Source organism: Anopheles gambiae, chromosome 3 (genome assembly GCF_943734735.2).
Source record: "Anopheles gambiae chromosome 3, idAnoGambNW_F1_1, whole genome shotgun sequence".
Lineage (NCBI taxonomy): Eukaryota > Metazoa > Arthropoda > Insecta > Diptera > Culicidae > Anopheles > Anopheles gambiae.
Genome location: NC_064602.1, coordinates 8,080,878 through 8,101,871, shown reverse-complemented (window position 1 = coordinate 8,101,871; position 20,994 = coordinate 8,080,878). Strand labels below are relative to the sequence as shown.

The 20,994-nt window shown below is 45.8% G+C and overlaps 1 protein-coding gene across 2 annotated transcripts in view; it reads right to left on the bottom strand.

Moving 5' to 3' along the window:
• The window catches only part of LOC1277711 (EGFR adapter protein), a 48,825-nt gene that overhangs the window by 21,121 nt on the left and 6,710 nt on the right, over positions 1-20,994 (bottom strand). Inside the window, exon 2 of one of the 2 annotated variants that reach the window (XM_061658257.1) lies at positions 9,970-10,136. The exons of the other annotated variant lie outside the window; for it this stretch is intronic. The gene's annotated coding sequence lies outside the window, so the exon portion shown is untranslated. The remainder of the gene's footprint in view (positions 1-9,969; positions 10,137-20,994) is intronic. 2 annotated transcript variants of the gene reach the window in all.

Sequence of the window (20,994 nt, the reverse complement as noted above, 5' to 3'; positions counted from 1 at the left end):
AAGCGTTTAATCCCGGAAATAGGACAACACTTCAAACGGAGCTTCGAGTGGGCGGAGTCTTAATGCTTCCGGATCAGCTCACTAACACTTTACCATGACGGCAAAGACAGTTTCTCGATTTTACTTTTTTTACAGAAATAATAGAATATAATATTGAAAGCTTGTAGAAAACTAATGTTATGTTTAAAAAGGTTAAAACACATGATTTGTGTGGCAGATTGCATACTTTTAGGCGTATTAAATTTAAATATACAAAACAGTAACCATTTTGCTATAAAACAAATCTATTTTCCAGGTTTAAATGCTCTGATATGTTTTAACCTAATTATTTGATTAAACACTCAACTGAACCTTATTTCAGGTTTGCTTTTTCATTGTAAATTTCACAACCATATTAACTATTTAAGGAACATATTAAATTACAAATATTACGAACATTGTAACACAGCTCATTTATATTCAAATATCTCCTACCTTCCATTACCATCCCCACAAGGACACAAACCAAGAAAATTATCTCTTCTTCCGCGTTCGCCATAACCCCCACCTCCTTCCTGAACCTTCCCCCAACGAACATTCAACTGGATTGGGTGATTTCAATTTTCGTAATCCTAACATAATTAATATCAATTTCATTACGACTGACTGAAAAAGGAGCAAGGGTAGTGTAGGTAACGAAAAAAAAACATACACTCTGGTCAAAACATTTCCCTCCCTCCCCACCCCACCGAAAATCATTACCAGCAGAGTGCACGGCAGGAAAAAGGATCCGCCACGAGTACGAAAAGGCGTGCAAGAAATTATACAAAAACCGAACAGCAACCGAAAACAGGAAACGGATCCATTTGTTTCCCGCCCAAAGAGGTAGGGCACCAATTTCCGGCAAGGATTTCTCCCTCTTTTCCGGTCGCAAGATCCCTCGAGACGGCATCACCTGACGGAGACTGGCGTTGAGGAAAAAAACCAGCCGCACCCAACCATGAGGCGTTTTTCTCGTGGGGTTTGGTGTTCTTTTTTTTTTTCGCTGCCTCTCCATCAGCTTCAGGAAGGAGAATCTCGGGACTGTCCCGCTGCTGCTAATTCTTCGCATAATGTGCTCGTCTTCCTTTCCCTTTTTTATGTTGGTAGTATTTTTGGTAGCTGGTTGGCAATCCTCTTAGGCTGTGGTCGAACAAATTTCGAACACAACGAAGGCAGAAAATGAGGGAACCAACAACAGCGACACATAAGAAAAAAACGCATCCTCACCATTTGCCACCATCGGTCGCGAACGTTATTAACGTTCATCATCATCATCATAACAATCAGCACCATTACTCTCCTTTCGGGTCTAACACTGGTGCGGGAGAGCCTTTTTTGTGTCCGGACCATACCGCCGAGCGAACTGATTACGGTCGATTTCCACCGGCGTACTGAAGGCGCCCACTGAAAGGCGTGTACAAGGCGGTGTGTGTGTGTGTGAGAGCTCGCGTGAAAAATGAATTATGATTATGCATAAAATAAATTTCCTTCGCCCCACGGATTGCATACCTTCAGGCGTACCGGGCGTCCCGTTCTATGCGTGATGTGGCAGAAAAAAAAACCACCCGGCGTTGAAAAATATCATCGGAAAATTATCGCCCACTATTATTACATCACTCGTTATGTGCGGTCTCATTCCGCTAATGATAATTGCCAGTTTAGCACAATTAAATTTAACAAAAAGCAGCACCACTTGCTCTCGTTCCCAGCCGGTTTCATTAAACGAGATTAAAGTTAATATAATAACAGTGCGGCAAAACGCCGGCACACGCAACAACACGATGCTGCCACAAAGCGTAAAATTTGCACGCCAAAAAAACACACCAATCCCAAACCTCAAAAGGACAAACAATCACAAGCGGCTCCGGCCCAAAAGAAAGACAACCGAAATGAAAGGCTTCAAATCGCGGACGCAGCTCGTAGTTCCCAGCCCGCATTATCATCCAACAATGGGGCGTCCCGTTTGGGTGTGAGCAAGTAAAAAACGCGCAGCAGATTATATTCATGCAATGTAATTAATTGCCAGCTTCATCGCAGCCTCCTTCATGGTTCCCGCTTCGTACAGATCCACGCACACACAGCCTGCAGCAATGGAATCTTTTACCTTTTTTGTTAGGTGTCATTGTAATATTTATTAAAATTCCACACGCCAATTCCCAGGAGCATTCATTCTTTTCTTTTTGCCCAGAAAAATGAATTGAAAAGGAAAAGATTTTGATGCGCATTTGCACAATGCTTTTAACCACGGTTACAGGTTCTCTTTGCCCATCTTTCTGACACAGTTGCAGTTGCTATTTGATAAGGTTTTCATCAATGTAATTGTAAAATAGCAAAATTATTCATCGCCATTCGCGAGAGATTTTGCTAGCTCAACAGAGGTTCACTTCCGGGGAAGCAGGAACCACAACCAACCAAATCTTAACGATAGTACCAAATGAATCGTAGTAACCTCCAACCCTCCACACAGCCAAGGCCATCTCAGCAGAGTTGCGCTCCCACGTTGCACAGGGTTCAAAATTAAGCGACGATATTTATCGCTCGGACGTGATTTTATGGTTGGTCATGTTTCACTGTAACAAAACAGTAAACCTTCGGCGTAAAAAGGGGTACCTCGCCCAACCCGAACCACCACGAGAAGGGCGCGACCCGTAAGGGCTTCCACTGTAATTAGATGCATCCTCAGGTTTCCCGGGAGCAATTATGATGAATTAATGGGCTGATGGGGTCTGGTAATTGTATGCGAAATAGCGTCGCAGGCGAAGCGAAACACCGCGCTACCGATAGTAAATAATCGCCAGGACACATGGACACTCGAGAGCACTCGAGTCGATGGTGCTTGCAAAGCGCAGCCGGACCAGTGTCCTAAGTCTCGCGGCCGCCCCGTAAAGTACTGTCGCCGCACACAAACACACAAACGCTCATAAATAATAGCCTTTCAATTTAGCTTCGCCAAGTGAGGATTTTCTTTTTTTTTTTTTGTTACGCTTCGCATTTTAAAGTAATATAAATAACGAAGAGCGACACTGCCGCGCCGAGGGCATGCTGGGACATTAAGCGAGCCTTAATTGCACATCTATTGGCAGCGGTTGTCCCGTTTAAGTCGTTCATTAATTATCGCTTCATTTCAACGCACACTCATCACTGGGGTACTCATACGGGCTGTAAAACTGTCCTTTCCTCCTTCGACAACCGGACTTGCTCTGCACAGTGAGCCAATGTCATGCTCTAGCAGCTTGATGGGGAAGTCGTAAGTCTTACAGTAGCGCATTGTGTCGTGTTTCCAGGAAGCTCTCGTTTAAGCTCCCACTTCACACAATGAAGTGTAGGATCTATGTAACTGAAGTAGCTGTAGCTACAAACTAACTCAATGCACAGTCCATTAAATCAGCCAAAGAGACAATATTTATGTCACGACCACACCTGTCGGATTTCGCCAAACTACCCAAGCACCGAATCAATATGTCCCGCACGCCATCAAACATTCATCCACTGTGTCGGTGTGTGTCTTGCCGCAGCCCTACCAAATGGTAATTAAATCATTTCTCAAACATCCAAATACACCCAAACCTCCCATCTACTGTTTCATCCCAATATCTTGAGCATCGCCTTCACCACCACAAGACCGAACCTCGCACCAAGCGGACGGGGGCTTTTGTGTGAAGCAATTATTAATTACAGTCTCCTGCACCTTAAAGTGTGATCTGGGGATGCCGGCTAGAAACTCATTGTGTGCGTCGATAATAAATGAGCTGCCAGCAGTCAATGCCCCCTCTACTCCCCGTTCCCACCAACATCGTAAGTACCACAACAAGGTCCACACGCTTCTTCTGGAGCGCTCGGCAGATACTTACTCTTCTTCAAACTTCACCGATTTGTTTCCGGATCTCTTTCGTCCTCCTCCTGCAGCAGCTTACCAAGCTCGTTAGTCGTAGATCGAAAGTTAAGAGCTGGTTGAGAGGTTTGTAAGTGTGTGTGTGTGTATATCTTTTCCGTACGGCCACAATGGCAGCAGAGTCCTTCCGCAACGACCAACAACTCCAAGTCGAACATGGGGATTACAAAAACGTGAAAACTACCTTTCAGCTCACTTTCTCCTTTACAGCAGAGGATTAAAAGTCCCAACGGTACGATTGCCGGTGCTCTGCATCGTTCCTGGTCCTTCTCCAATACATCTCAATTAAATCTCATACGTGATGAAGGCAATTTCTTGCCCAGGACCGTGCTCCAATAAACCTACAACCCTTGCAGGCACACAATCGCGTCCTCCCTCAGACTCCAATTTGGACCATTCACTTGTCCGGGCTGCAAATTGCACCCAAACAATGTCGTTTCCATTGTCATCCCGGCTGTTCCAACGGTCTGATTAAAGAGAGCTCCGGGACGCAATGGCAGAACCGAAAATTTAATTCCCATTGCCTTGCAATTCTAATTGAATCAAAAGCCCTTACCTTGCGGCAGACGGCCCGATGCTGCAGACGAATTTCCCATCTTCAATAGATTGCTTCTTCCCGCCAAAGCCTGCTGCACCGTTCAAGAGCATACACACACATACGTATAGGCACACTTCAAATGGTACCGGATCCGATGCAGATAATGTGTGTCAATGAGTAGAATGTAAATAAAGCGGGATGATAATTATAATTATCTACGCTTACTTGCCGGTAAGTGGATTAAAAGAGGTAAACGCTTTCGCACACTTTGCCACACGGAGAACACAGCCTCTCATGCACACACACACGCACACATACAAAGCCATTTTGCCTGGCTGTGATTACGTCGGAATGAGCACCGGCACATCGTGCCAAGCTTCACTGCACCCTCCCCCACCACCCGTAGCCGGGGATGACGGTGATGACGATGATGATGCGCCGCCTCGTAATCAACTTCTGCCAGGGCAGAGCGTGTGCATCATGTGCAACCGAGAGGATCAAGTGCTTATTTGGCTTTCATCATGCCGATCCCGCTGCTGTCATACCGGCGCTTATCACCTATGTTGTCTGAGGCGGCCCGTTAATAACGAACCACAAAAGGGGATAAACGGAGTCCGTTGTGAGCCGCCTATCCGTAAGGCCGCTGGGAAGGGTGTGCCGAGGTAGTTTATTGTTTATCGTAAACAAAAGACCACCATTGTTCGGGTGTTTACCGAACTTATCTTTAAACCGGGTGCTTTTGATGCAACCATTTTGCAACGGGTGGTGGAGGGTGGGTACCGTTTCACAAAGCGCTAAAACATACTCTCGACGTTGTATGGTAAAAGTGGCAAGCTAGAAAAAGTGGTTGCTCGCCTCTCTCTCTCTCTCTCTGACGTTATTCTATTCATCGCTGACAACTCGCGCATGACGTAACAGTTAACATACGACGTGAAAGCTCTACACACATACCATCATATCATACCTACATTTGAATGGTGTCGATAAAGTTTACGTTTTGCAAAAAAAAAGTGGCCTACCCAAACTGCCCTGCGTACAGCAACAGGAGGCAATTTTGTTACATTTCAGCAAAGAACAACTTTACGACTTTTGCTCAAAGAACGACGCCGGCACCGCATCCCTTCTCAAACAGCCCGCTTCTTCGTCGTGCTTTGATGTTTTCCCTATTTTCGGTTAAATCTAGCTCACACCCAAAGTCGTCATAACGCTTCGGCTCAACTTTCGCAGCCTCGCGCCCGTAAGATGCGTTCCGTTGAGTGGAAAAGTTCCAAATGGCATACCGAAACCAGGCACAGCCGGCAAGAAAAATTGCCTAAAAGTGCAATCCCAAAGAGGCAATGCGCAGAACAGCTCAACAGCTTTACCAACAGTCGTTCAAAGTTCGGCCGGAAAACGTGGCAAGTACGCTCTCGTTATGCTGTTTCTTGATGCGCAAATTTAACTTTACCCTGTTGCCTGGCGATACACGTGCGTGCGGGGGTTTTGGCTCCGGTTTTCCTGTAGCAAAGTACGTTCCAAAACACACGCCTCCGTTTGCTTAGAATCAACATGAATTTAAGCGCCTGAATGTATGCAATCACAATAAAAGATTGATTTTTAAACATTTGTTTTGCTTTTTAAAGTTAATAAACGATGAAAAATCTTATCGAATGTAACTTTTAAAGCTTAATTTGAAGCTAGAAAATATCACATTATTACAATATGTTTTAAGGTTTTTTTAACTGGTTTTTATAATTTGTTGTGAGAAGCTGGGCGTCTCCATAACGTGCGTGGCAGTTAATTCTTTCGAAAAGTTTCATATTTTTACAACATGCCCCAAACACTGCATAGCATTTCACAAACGGGCAACAACAATATCAGAGAATGCCAATTAAAATATTTTCTTCGCACCGAGTGCCATCGAATATCGGCACAAGCAGAAGTATTTCTTCCTGCGACGCTACGGCACACCGCTCCCAAACAATGCCAACATTCTTTGCCCCGGAAAAGCCGATTCATCGCCCACATAAATCATGCGCCGCGATGCGATACGCACCGGAGCAGGAGCCAAAATATGATTTCGTCACCCTCCGCCGAACCCAAACCCGAAATATAGCCACCAAACAAATTCTTCCCCCCCGGCCGCCTCAACACTCCTGGATAACAAATTTCCACCACCACCACCACCATTGGCGGAAGTATGCGATTTGTATTTGTTTCATTTTTCCTTTTTCGTCCGTCAGCTCCATTCCAAAAATTATTCATTCCTCGTGTCCCTGTCGCGCAAAGCATTGACAAGGGCAGAATCGTGCATAATCTATTACCTTTCGCAGTGTGCGCCCCTCTCGCTGTGTGTGCGTTCCGAACGGTTCCTTCCCATGCAATAGAGCATTCTTGACAATAACAAGAAGAACGAGAGAGAGAAGAGAAGAAAAAAACAATCGTCTCCATCGTCACAAAACGTAAATCCCCCATACCCTTTTAGTCTACCAGCATGACTTTTTATTCCAAGCGTCCTGCCGTCCTCCGTTATTCCGGAGATTTCCAGACCGCACTCCTCGGCATTCCACCGGACCACCGGCGTTCAGGCGCGTTCAGGCGCAAGAAATGTGTATTGATGAAAAGCGGGAAAGCGATTTATCGGAAAAGTTGTGTCCCCGCTATCCCCACTCATTCTTCGGTCCAGTTCGTTCCACTGGCAACGTTGGATACTTCACCGCCAAGCCGGGCGGTTGGTTTGTGACGATTTATTTTTATTACACTGGAAAGAAATTCCATATACATTGTCGTAGACAGTGCAGGGTGGGAAGGCACGCGAATGCGCTGCGGACAACCCAAAGACAAAGAGCGTCATTTTGCCTTTCACTATGTTCTAGCTATTTTTCCCCCTATTTTTCACCCACACTGTCGAGGAGGGCGTCAACATGATTCACGGGTGGTGCGGGTGTTACAAAATGATATTCATAAAGAATCTTCATTGCTTTAATTCTTTTTTTTTTTGTGTTTCTCAAATTGATGCGAAAAAAAGCTTATGACATGGGTGCAGTTTTGACTGGAAATCAATAAATCAATCGAAAAAGAGGTTTAACTTTTCATTATTCTACAATCAATTACGTGTTACATTGATTTTTTTAATTAATTTCATGTCATATATTAAAATACTGAAATTTAATGATTAAATATCAATAAATTCATGTGCATATATAAAGCGCACGATTTTACATAACAATAGACGATCGATTTCCTCTAAACTCTTACCATTCCGTTTTCAAGAGTCTTAACCTTTCGAACAACCTTATAAAACCCCCCCAGTTCAAATCCATATCTACCCATAAAACACTTCAAATATTGAGCTGTTTTATTTTCCTTTTTCCTCTCTCATACACTTGCTTTATACTTTTCACCCCCTCCAAATCAAAGCGTTGACACAATTTTTCACCATCCCTCTACGCCGCGAACGAAAGCGAAACGTCACGAACGTGCATATCTTCCGCACGCCCTGGGTGAAAGTAGGAAAGTTATAAACAGCTATTGATTGCAGTAGCCCGATACCATTACAACGCGACGCAAATCTAACCGTTGGGGAAATATGACGACAAAACTTTTGTACCTTTTTTTTTTGTTTGGTCTACTCTGCCCCACGGCACAGAATCGCGAGCCTATTTGCCATCGGCCCCGCGCAATAACGCCGCTCCGTCGGTGTACTCCCGAGCGCTCAAGTGCGTCACGTCACATTGCGCGGTGAAAGTGCTCTTTGCTTTTTGTTGTTTCGTTCCTAATCGTACGCCTACTACGCTACTGCAGGGAGCAGATCGAAATAAAAACCCCTCTACAAATCCCTAATACACGGCCGCCCCATTCCATACCGTGCCTAACAGCGTATCTCACCCGACGCTGCTACAGATTTATTCTTCGCGTGCGATGGTTTTATCTGTTTTCCTTCTCTCCATTTGATTTTCCGTCTTTTTTTTATTGGCGCAGATAATTTGATAAAGATTGGCTGGCAGGGAAATTGTGCCAGCGTAGGCAGACAGAAGCCTCCTCCTCGAAACGGAGGGTGATTTTTCGATTCGATCCTATTTGAGCAAGGCCTGACGAAAGGCATGATTTGAAGGCACGGAGCAATGCTAGCAAAACAAAAAAGGGAGCCTCGCTTAGCAGTAAATCCTACCGAAACGCTCACAGCATCTTCCTTGCCATGCCTTGCTCCCGCTTTTTCCTTACGCAAACGCGCTACGAATTCGAAACTTTGTTTGCATCGATAATTTATGGTGTCACGGGGTAGAAGGAGTGTGTCGCCCTCGATGCCTCGTGCAAAAGAACGCTTGGAGCTGCAAATTTGTTTTTAATTCACAACCACACGTGTCAAGTGTCATCGCGGTGGCGAAACGGGTGGGCCGCATGATAACAGGGAAAACAACACACACAGGGACAAATGATATCTTCCTTTTTTTCCTCCCTGTGTCACTCGGTGTTTTCATGACCCTTTTGCAACCTGAGAGCGCCAGTGGGAGTAGAAGGGACACTCCCTGGAGGAAATCACACCCCAGCGTAGTGGCGTAATTGAATTTTTAAACCCAATCCACTTACTTATCTACTTTTTGGCAAGCGATTACGAGCTTACTCCCACTTGCAGCAGCGGTGTGTCTTGCTGCCCGTGACCGAGAGAAATTTATTACAAATATTGTAACGAACGTTGAATAATCGGCTTTTGCCGGGCTGTTTGGTAGAAGGTGCCTGCCGTACATACGCTTGCAGCAGAGCGTTGAGTGCAAAGTGAAAAACTCATCTCAGTGAGTTTTTTCTTACAGTATGTGACAAAAGTTTTGTAATTCAATACATATTGTAAGACAACACTAAAAAGACGAAAAGCTATTATTGCTCGTGATTTTGAATTTTGAACTTAAAACATCCCGAACTTTGGCGCACTAGCAACTAAATTCAATTGCACTTTTCCGGCACACACTGTGGCCTCATAAAACTGCAACAGATTCTCCTATTCCGGCTCCACGGCTCCTAATCCCTCCACACGACGCAAATGCACGTGCGTCTGCGATAAATTAGCTACCATGTTAGCGTACACAAATTAATTAATTTATTTGCATACTCTGCGCTTCGCCGCACGCTCGCTCGCTCCTCCCGAGATTAAGTGCGCTTCACGCCGAGGGACCCCGCAACACACCCATCGACCCATGGCTTAAGTAACGGGGCAAAGTTTTTAGTTATCGCCAGTCCAAAAACTCCCATCGCTTGGACCCAAAACAGCGTTTGCTGGGGGAAACGCTGTGCCGTGCAATTCGTGGAAACTACAACCAACCGTCGGAAGAAAGGGACACACCATCCTTTTTGGTGTCTATTCTTACGCGTCCCTTCCCTCGGTGTTCCACTACGAGTGCCCGCTTCCGCTCACTGTATTTAAAACGAGCACCAAGCAAAAGCGGCTACATGCTGTAATCAGTGCGGTGGGGTTGTAAAAGTTTTTGCGTGCCTCATCTCTCGCTAAACCGGGCTGCCAGCATTATTCACTAAAGTGTCTTACCTTCCAGCACCGGACGGTGCCTTTCCTCGCTGGAACGTACTGCCCAAATTTTGGCTAGTGGATGTTGCTCTGCTCTTTCTTCTGCTATTTTCCGTAACCACAAACCGCTTCTTTTCTGTCTGGATATCTCCGTCTCCCTAGCTGGCTGCGCTGCAACCGAACGCGCGCTGCAAAAATAGGATGAACATGAAACTCATAAGTCAAAGTTTATTTTCCACGCGATTTTATCTCGGAAGCTTTTCCGCTGTTGCATCCTTGTGGCGTAGCGAGTCTCCTTGGCGCTTCTTCAGCTTCCCGGAAGGAATGCTGTGTGCTCTAAATCTGATCATTCAAGTGGATATAGCCAAGTGGATGGTTTCGCAGTATTTTCTCTCCCGTCCTTTCTAGTCAAATACTCTGTCTACTACTAGCTCCAAGTCTGTCCGGGCTGGAGAGTTCCTTTTTTTTGGTAAGAATACCATTTTCATGTGTGAGCACCCTGTTCTTCCGAGAATAAAAATCAGCGCACATGCACATGTCGCACGCTCTCTCGCTCCGGTTCGAAATTCTGCCCCCGGAAGCTGGCTACACATTTTTCTCGCCTTCCACACACTCACACACACAAACGCGCGACTTTCCTTGCACGCTTCACTAGTTTCCGGGAGAAAGTGGATTGGTTGTGACTTTTTTATGATGTCATTTTGGCGAACACCTCCGGACCTCCGAAACCTGTGTCCCTGCCGGGCAGCGACGTGTCCCGCGGAAGCAGCAAAACGGACGCCAGTCAATGTTGAAGAGTGGCTTTTATGTCGGAGAGGGGGTGGTGGCCAGCAGAAGAAAACTTGGCCGCCAAAGCGGGTAGCAAAGCTTCTGCTGGGAACACGGAAGCTAATGGATTAAAGATTATGATCGCGGACCGGTTCCCGACTTCGGTTTCCGCAAAGTGACTTCCCGGCTGGGTTTATGATTTCACTGTGCCCGGGGGCTGTTAAATTTGCCCAATGGCCGTGCGCGAACTTAAACTTTAATGGCTGTACAGAGGGCTTTGTTTTGAAAGCATTTTCCCATCCACACCATTAAATGGGCTGACCTTTCGACTGGATGCGTAACAACTCTTGTTTGCAGCGAAAGAGTTTCTTCATCTTTCAACGTTCTTTTGCTGTTTTTGTCGGAGTTTGAAGTTACAAGTTTTAAAGATTTTCAGAAAAAGGTTTCATTACAGTGATTTACATCAAACATACTTGTTATGCAACATTGAATATTGTGCTTAAATTGATGCATTATTTTACCATAGCCTCTCGAAGTATTTAAAATAAACTACTTCATTCTTCACATGATGTAAACCACGTTACGAGCATGTTAAACTGCCCCAAAATTATCACGTAACATGTACCCCCGCTATCACATACAATATTAAACCCCAGGCCATTATAAATCTTGTTTTTCCATTCATAACGAGCATATTATTTTTCGCCCATCTTCTTCAACCGAACCAATATCCTTCCACCATTTATTACAAATAAACGTGCTCTTTATCGCACTCCTTTCCCTACCCAATCCCCACACACGTCGAACATAAGCTCCAGCTACCGCAGCACACAAAGTGATTTCCTTTCCATCCTTTAATCATTCATTTTGCGTCCCATTTGTGAACGGGGGAGTCTCTGCTTGCCTGCACAAACAATGAAAATGCATCATTTGCTCACAGCGCGCGCTGCATTTAACGTGCTGCAACGCTACGAGCATCCAAACAATTCCCAAGCTCCCCCTGTAATCGATGCTCGTTGCTCGCGGCTTAATTAAACTGTGTGTGTTTTCATACAACACAGGCTCAATGCGGTGCAAAAATTAATAATTCAACAGGACAGGATTGAAGGACTTTGGCATATTGCAATGGGCGGGAAATGGGGCCTTTTTTCTAGAGAGGGATTTGAACAATTGCGACTGATACCTACAATGTACCCCAACACGCCCAATGTTGCCGCATCGTTACGAATTTCAATTGCAATTCCAGTAAAGTTGATGTTTTCATTTATTAAATCATTATTCCTCGTTCGCTTTGTTCGCTCAACCCGAAACGGCCCCACAATGGAGATGAAATGCGCTCCAGAAGTACCACAGTCCAGTGCTTGTGGACAGAATGAGCATTACCTGTGCTTGCGTGCTGTTCGCACGCAGCAGATGGTTCATGTTGTCGCCGGGAGGAGGATGTTTCCTTGCCCAAATCCACACGCCATACCCCTTTTGCTCCGGCAGGTATATCCATCAACGCAACCCTACTGTCTCATCAACGTTTACTCATCACTTTACCGAGCCACACGGCAGCACATTGCCGGCAGCATCATGCCGGCAAGCTGTCACCAGAGTCAATATTGGACTTTTCATTAACTGGAAAGCATCAATTTGGGTCATAAAAGCCAGATTTCCCTGCGCCTTTTCCCTTGTGTGTGCTGCTGCCCTTTCTTCCATATTCCGGTCAGTGAAGATGGCACCTACCCCCTACCAAACCTACGGAAAAGTCGTCCAAATTGTCTACTAAAAGGTAGCTTAACGACACAGAACGGTATGATGCGAGATCATCGTCAACTACGGCTCGTTATCATCGTCATGATCTTCATCGTAATTATTATCGTTATGATCTGAAAGTAATCTGAGAAGTTTAGCACAGCCTGGGAGGACGACATATTCAGCAAATATGTAGCAAAGCATTCAGCAAACAACTTCCTCCTTACCCGACCAACCCAACACGCCCAGACATGTTTACCAACCGTCGCTTCCTGCGACATAAACTGCAACAAACAACGTACTTCGGGGAAGAGTTTTTGTTTCCCGTGAAGCGAGGCACAAATATTTGCCACATCGGGGCTTAACCGTAAACCTAACCTGTCTCATCTGTCTCTTCCCCATCGCCACACGCTTTGAAACTTGTGAAACTTTCCCGCCTTTTTCCGGTAACTGGTAACTATTCCTTCCGTGTCGTGTTTTGCCGCTTTCCTCTTCCACGACGACCATTTCCATCCGAATGCGTCGGTGGGCGGCACGATGCACTAGCCCACCCATATCTCATAAGGACGCATAACTTTTATGCCGGGCGCGACCACCATCCAACGGGCTCACCTGAGCGAATGCCTCCGTCTTCCAGGCAGGCATAAGTCTTTCACCCGCTGGCAAAACTTTTCATCTTAAATCATTGCCCCGTTACACTGTGTGGCATTGTGGAGTTACACAACGCACACGCGCTCACGTGCGGACCTGGTCCGGAAGCGCCCAGGGTTGGCTGTGGCTGTAACTTTTGCTTTCTTTCCTGCTTCTGCTGGGGCATCCAGCGTGACTCGAAGCTGTGGTATAAATATTAAAAATCATTACCCCACGCTGACCGGGTGCTGAGTGCTCTCTCACTTCAGGGTTGCATTATTATTTACGATTTGCTTGCTAGCTATGACTTATTCTTCCCAAGCCTTTAGCAAGGCTACCTACGCCGTTCAGATGTGTCAGACCTGCATGAGGAACGGTTCCCCAAGCACCCACAGCGACAGCAGCAGGTGGCGGTAGTGTTTCAACCGAGTTCTCGCTTCCCATCACCGATACGGGAGCTCTCCCTCTCTCAAACCCGGAGGTCAACCGATGTTGGACTTGCCGGTGCACCCGGGCATTCGGTGCACACTTCACCTTGTATCGATGGCAACTCCTTCAAAAGCGCACCGCCCGCCACTCTTGGGGCCACTCCTGGGAGTGGAGTGTTGTAGACATGGGAAACTTTTTCCATTTATGACTTTTCTCCAACGGGACGCTCCGAAACGCATGACGAGTCCGGGAAAAAGGAGGACTTTGAGGTGCACTTCTCGCGTTGCAACCTTCGTTCCGGTTCATTGGTGCTTCTTTGCTGCCCTGCCCTGTCCTGAGTTCGGCTCACCGTGTCCAACCGCAGAAAAGTAATATCTCTTTACGCACAGTCAAGCAGCAGCCCGTACTCAACAACTCATCGTTAACGGTGTGCCACACCGGGCAAAGCGAAAGGGTGAACTATGGGACCGGACCATGTTCGGGATGGAATTGATGATGGTAAGTTCAAAAATTGTATCATGAATCACGTCCGCACCTCAGGGCTGGTTTGGTGCCTGCAGCTGCCCCGCTGTGGGCCACACAGTATCGTTTGATGCCATAAATTGTTGCAAAAAACTTTTGCGATGAATTGAAAACTGTAGCCAAACAAAAGCACAAGACACTCATGGTTTATGGGAAAGCTTTTTGAAAGATGTTTCTGAAAATGTTCTTAGAAAGTGATTCAAATCTCGAAGTTTTAAGTTCATAGAAAATAAGATAGAAGATGAAAGACAACATTGGAACCAAGTTTAATAACTTTATCATACATATTACCAAATAAATTAATAACTATGTCTGTATCTATGATAAGCCCTCAGTTATTCCAATATATTCCATTGTATCGTTACATTTCCTCTTCAATTCCATCTGACGATGACAAATAATATCACTGTCCCGATGTTATTCCGTAACTTATCCATACAGTAATAACAAGTGATGTAATGAAGAAAACACAATGTTTTTTGTTCATTATGCAACGTCAACTCATTACCACAATTGCCTATGAAACATTCCAGCTGCTAAGCATGTGCATGTCCATTATACCTTTTCTTCAATGTTGTCCACAGCAACCTCATTCATTCTTTGCTCCTATTATCATTCCCCTAAAGCACTTTGCATTATCATGGACCAGAGTGCTGGCATTGTACGCTTCCCTGAAGTTGATTATCATTGTGCAAAAAGAAAGACTAATGTAGCAAGTGATAGCAGAAATCACATCAAAGAACTAAAATCCCAACCATTACCACTCCAATTTCATTTGTGGACGGTTAAAGCGAGAGCGAGAAAGATAAATAGAATTAATTGGATACTAAATGGAAGGAGCGCTCGAAGCCGGCGTTACATCCCATGATCGTTGTCAACTTGGCGAGCTAGGACTCGGACGGACAAGTACTCGCAGATGACCGTTCAGATTTGGACTAGTGATTTAGTTAGGTATTAATTAAATCACTCCCAACTAAAACTTGCTCCACCAGAGCTGTCATCTGAGCGGCGGATCTAAACCAACTGCTCGCCATTCCGTACGGACGGAGCAACAAAAGGCGGTAGAGACAAGTCACACACACACCTACATACGAAATCATGACAATTGAATCCTCTACATCACGAGATTACAACCGGTCGGTTCGGTCGGTTTAGATGACTGGCGTATTTCGCCTCCCATTGACATACATACCCGAGCTAGATCCGGCAATGAATACTACTCTGCCGTCCACCCGTCCGTCCATTTCACCTCATCCATCTAACGTCTCATGATTTATTCCCATTTCCACGTGGCGTGAAAAAGGACGCCTCGCGCACCCGTGCGCCCTCCCGTCAGTCGGTGCCAAGTCAAACCGAAAACCATCCGTCAAAGCGCTAATGTAAATAGGCTTTCACGTAAAAGCGCAACGCAACACACATAGATTAGTGAAATTGAACCCACCACACCAGCCGGGAGGTCGACCCTCACTACCCTCTTCAACGCGCGACAGCTGGACGCCTTCGTCAACGTCTCTCCTGCACGCGTAGAGGCACACGAGGCTAGCACAATAAGAAATGGCCCTGCACTGCTCACATTGCCTACCGCCACCAACCACATGATCCCCCGGCAAGGCCGTACATATTTACGAAACAATTAGTGCTGTCAGTATCAATTTATCTCGAACATGAAAACTTAATTCCGCTAAGCAGGATCTCGTTCGTACCTTCCGTTGCGTAACGCTGCGCTTACAGCTTCATTCCCTTCGGTTGTTCCGTATCCTTTAAGATTACGACCAGGATATGGGTTCAGTTGAAAAGAAACCATACTCACACACACGCACAGCACCGTATGTGCGCAATATGGAGAATGACTTTGCTAAATATCACAGAGCTAAAAGCGATGTAGACGTGTGTGGCAACGCCTATGAGATTTCCTCAACTACTGAAAGACAGCGGAAAGCCCTTTAGACGTATCCGGTGCTGTGGTAGCCTTCCCGCGGGGGGAATGGAATTCACTGCACGCAAACCACCCAAAAAGGCAAAAGCTGAAAAGTCTCCATCTGCGCCGCGTGTAGAGCCTTGCCCGCATTTCTTCACACACACACACATGTCGTCGCTTCAGTTTTCCGGTCAATGGGCTCCCGTCACTCAACCGGGCGCTACCGTTGTTCCGCAGCGTGAAAAGAAATCGAAGTGAGCACTCTAGCGTGAAGCCTGAGGCAGCCCTAGATCCATTATTTAAAGCGCGCCGAGGCCTAAACAAGTCAGCGAGAGGCAAACATTGGAAAATCATCCCAAACACGCGTTTGGGGTGCTTCCAAATCGCTAGAGCTGGCGCTCCATCTTCCAGGAAAACAAAATTCCTCCAGGATGACATACGTTGAAGAAGCTTTGAAGAAAAAGTGCTACGATGCGTGATCCGTACTATTTTGATGTTGCTTCAGCTGTAGCCTACAACAACAAACTACAGAAAAGAGGGACCTTCTTTTCTTGAGTTATTTTTATTTGGAGAAATGCGTATCCAAAACAATCCTTGATAGTATCCCCTAGGAAACTTTTTCGTTTCGAGAAGCTTTTGTCTTTAAATGGCTTTGTATCGTAGGTGTCTTAAGTTTAAGAGCCAATTTTCAAATCAACATATTTTATTCTTTCCCCAATGGCAATATTACACGCGCACTGTTATTTTTGGACATTGGGAAAGTATAAAGAAATATAGATGGAAAGGTTTTTTGTGTCAATTTTGAAGGAGGAATTAAAATTTCCTTTCATGATGATTCATTCATAGCAATAGATACAATTGTAATGTTTCTAAAAGCACTCTGTCCTATCTTTTTTTTACAGAAATCTCCCATTCACTCTTCTCCGGAGAGATTAGTTGATCCCTAGGGACTGCTGGGACTACTCCATCAATTTCATGCCTAGCGTGCAAACCAAGGCAAAAACCCATCAGCAACAAGTTTCTGGCCCATCGTAAATAAGCTGAAATTACGACCATCCTGCTATTCCTACATCCATATCTCCCTAACTGCAGCTCCAACAACACTCATCGCATCGAAGCATAATGCAGAACCTGTTTATGGTGCAAAACACAACGCACAAACCAGCCGGTGCCATTTGATAGCCTGCAGCCACATCATCATCATCATCATCATCATCCCCATCTTCTTCATCAACATTGGCTATATCCTTGCAAAAATATATCTACCAACAGCTCAGAGGGAACAGTTCTACGTGCAGACATTGGAAACGCATCTCTACGAAACGAAGAAGACGGCCTTTTGAGCAGCAAAAATTGAGGGAAAAAATATACGCAAAAAGATAAACTTTGCCATCCAAATCTGCGTACCATATACCCGCTCTCCTCTCTACCGGATGCTATATCATCGGTATTCCTAGCGCTTAATGGCACATGAAAAATGAATATCCAATCTTTCACTAGCAGTGCGCACACTTCACGGAAACGAACGGTCTCCCAGCAGGAGCTGCCGGTAGCATACGCATTTAAGGAAGTAGGAAACTGGTGATGCCACCGCTGCTACAGTACGGTTGTTTGCGCTTCAGTTCCGTTCGTATCAACCGTTCGGGGTTCGTACGACACGATTTTATAGTCCCATCATTGTCCCTGAGTGAAGAAAAATAAACCGAAATAGCGCGTAAACCGATATCTCTAGTAGTGAGCACCGTTTTGCACCAGCGATAGATAAGGCACAGCCCAGCCGTAGCGCACCAAGATTATATCGATGAGTTAATTTCTTTCGGCCTGCCTATTGTGGATTCGCCCCGGGAGGAGTCTTCCTTCCGCCCGGAAGTCAATTTCACAACTCCTGGCGATGTCAGGGCTTCATCCAATTATTTTCTTTCGCTTTCGGATTTATAAAACTGTGCTTCTCACGAGCTGGAGAGTAGACAGCATCGGAAGCACACCATTAGTGTGGAATTTAAGATCCCACCGACATGTAAACAAACGCGGGCGAAACATTTTGAAGTCACTTTCAATTAGGATTTAAGCGACCACTCCCCTTGGCCGGATGAAGCCAGAGTGTGACGTAAAATCATAAAGGCGGTTTGATTGATTGACATTCATTCCCGGGGTGTACCTCTCGCGAACAGTGCCTCAGGCATCAGGTCCATCGCATTCCCGAGCAGTAACTTCCAGCTGCCATCGCCAAAATATACTCCTCGTAATAATCTCCCACCGTGTACGCGCACACAAGTATAACGAAAAAAGGGGTTTCCACAAAATACTTTGCACCTCATTTACTCTTCTCCCCAAAATTTCCCAAGAAACTAAGGTTGCGTTCCGGTTCCTGTCACTCACTCATCCTCCAAATCGGGAGCCCGACTACCACACCTACCAATGTGAACACCCAGGCAACGGGAGACGGAGAAGATATGTGTAAACGAGTCGAAGAAAAGAGGGGCCGGCGTAAAAAGAACTCTCAGACCCGGCGAAAATTTATCATTTACAGACAACAAAGAATGACAGCGTGTCAGCGTGGCACTGACAAACATTGTGCGCTGGGTTGGTGGTGTGTCTAGGCAGCTGGGCTGCTGGGGGTGTCGGGCTCGGTACTCGCCGTGGCTGCCGGAAGCGGAAGGCAAACACTGTAGCGAAAGTGTATCATGAGCAGCGATAATGGGTGGCAGCAGCATTTTTACCCCAAAAAACATTAAAGAGACCTAGAGCGAGCTTAGTCACCGGCAGTGGCTAGATGCTGCCCGCGCGCGCCGTCTGGACTGACGAGAAGTTTATTATTGCTGGGATGAAAAAGGAAGGGAAAAAATCTCTCTTTGCAGTTTTTTTGTTCGTTCGTCTGTTTGTTTCACTGTCCTTTTATCCATAGACACACACACCAACCGCTCGTCAGGATATTATTGGACGCCTTTATCGTTCCTCATTTGGTTGGGCATCAAATGAGGGTTTTGTAATGTTGTGTGGTTGTGGATTTTTTTCTTCTTCCTGCTTCTCGTCCTCCGTCACTCGTCCATACTAGTCTACTCTCCTGAGAAGGAAACGAGCAAAGTTGCGGAGCAAAACAAAAATGAGCTGACGAAAGGGAAAGCAATGCCCAGAGCGGGTGGAGAGCAGTTGCCAAACGCCCGTATGATGCCGGCCGCCTTGTGGAAATGACATATTTTTCGTATCCGTGCGTTTGATGCTTTCCAAATCGCTCCCCTGCCCCAAAATGCCGTTGCTAAACGACGCGGGCTTAGTGGGTAGGGAATGGCTAATGGAGCTGTAACGCCTTTGCGGTGTTATTAGGCAGTTAATAAGATTTTGGAATGCTGAAATTGAAGAATCTTGAAGAACATTTCTCCACACCGTCCCAAAAAACATTCCCGGGAAGTTGAATTTGCTGCAGAAAAAAAAGTATGTATCCTGGCATCTTCCGAGGTGGAGATAAACGATAAGAGAATTATACTGCTGCGTATGCTGCTCGCTGCCGGGAGATGAAAAATTAAGAAGAAATGCCACTTCGTTTGTGGGACGCGTGTGCTACCAATTAGTGCACATTTTGCAGCGTGTGCGTAATTTGTTGTCGAACAAAAACGTTCCTAGGGGTTAGTAGCTCTGAGCTCTGAGCAATGTTTGGAAAGTTGTTGGAGCAAAATATCGAATTTCCATGAGATGTACTTGCTTCTTACTTGGTAAAACTATGTTCCAGAAAACTTTCTTACTACTATGTATAACGTCTCTACCTGTAGGATACAAACTTCTTCTTAAAATTCAAACTTCTATCGCTTGTGTTTCTGTTAAAGCTCTTACGTGTAAAAAGATGCACGAAAATGCTGCAAAAACGTTGCCCACAAATCCTATAACTATTCTCCCAAACCCAAAACCATCATGTAGCATGTTATAACGGTACATGGAATAGTTACATCAAGCCTCACTCCCATCGATTGAAATTGGTGGAAATTTATTAATGCAAGAAGCATTCCACTAAATACCAACCTCACACACACACCTACAAGGGTTGCCCCTTTTTTCCTGGATAAGCTCAAACTCTAATAATCTCCCACATTTTCCCACCCACATGAGCACACGCTTGGATGATCTTTCCCGCCCTACACCCTTCACTCCCTGAACGCCAACTAGCTCCTTGCAAATCAATGCCGCTACTTCTGGGTAACGTTATGGGCTCTGCTGTCCCTAGTGTGCACTTTCCACACAGCCGATCGAATCCGTCGAAGGAAAAACCTTCAAATGGGCAGAAACGTAAGGTTGTAATCGTGCAGTGGGAAGCTATTGCCATGCATGCCTCTATTTCCCACGGCTTCAGTGAACCGTACCGTATATCTCGGAGCTTCGGTTTTGCCGTGACGGAGAAATTAACTGAACTGTGTAGCGTAACTTCATCCGCGTCTCCAACTAGTACACTTCAACATACTCCCTCTCTCTCTCCTTCTCTTTGCTGGGTTTAGTGCACCAAGAGTTCCCAACATAAAAAGGATATTCGAGGAGTTTCACAGCCTATCCACCAACTTCGGAACTTTGAACCCATGCCCCCCTGGCGTTGGGACGGGGGAAAAGGTCTCTCATCGATGACTCTATGTAGTAGCGATACGATGGCGATGATATTTGCAATATCCGTGCTGTTTTTTTGTTGCTTCTTTCCGTCCCGATCGTTAGCTAAGGTTCCACTTGGCGTACTTCCAGGTACAATCTGGGCGCAATAGAGAGACTGTAAAAAAAACGAGCACGGGCAGGGCGACTGTAAAAAGGGTAAAATGGAAGTAAAGTGTCTTCACCACCGTACAACCTACACACCCGGCGTACAACAGGAGCCCACTAAGAACGTCGCTATAATCGATGGCAACATACACGTACCAACCGCAGACGCGACGACCCATCCCTGTGCCCCATCTGTTTGCCCAAGGAATTACCGGGATTGTAGCAAGGAGATCTGGCTACAGCTCTTTTTAGCTTATGGCGCACGGGTGACTAAAACACCACCGACAAGAACACCGATAAAGGACAAC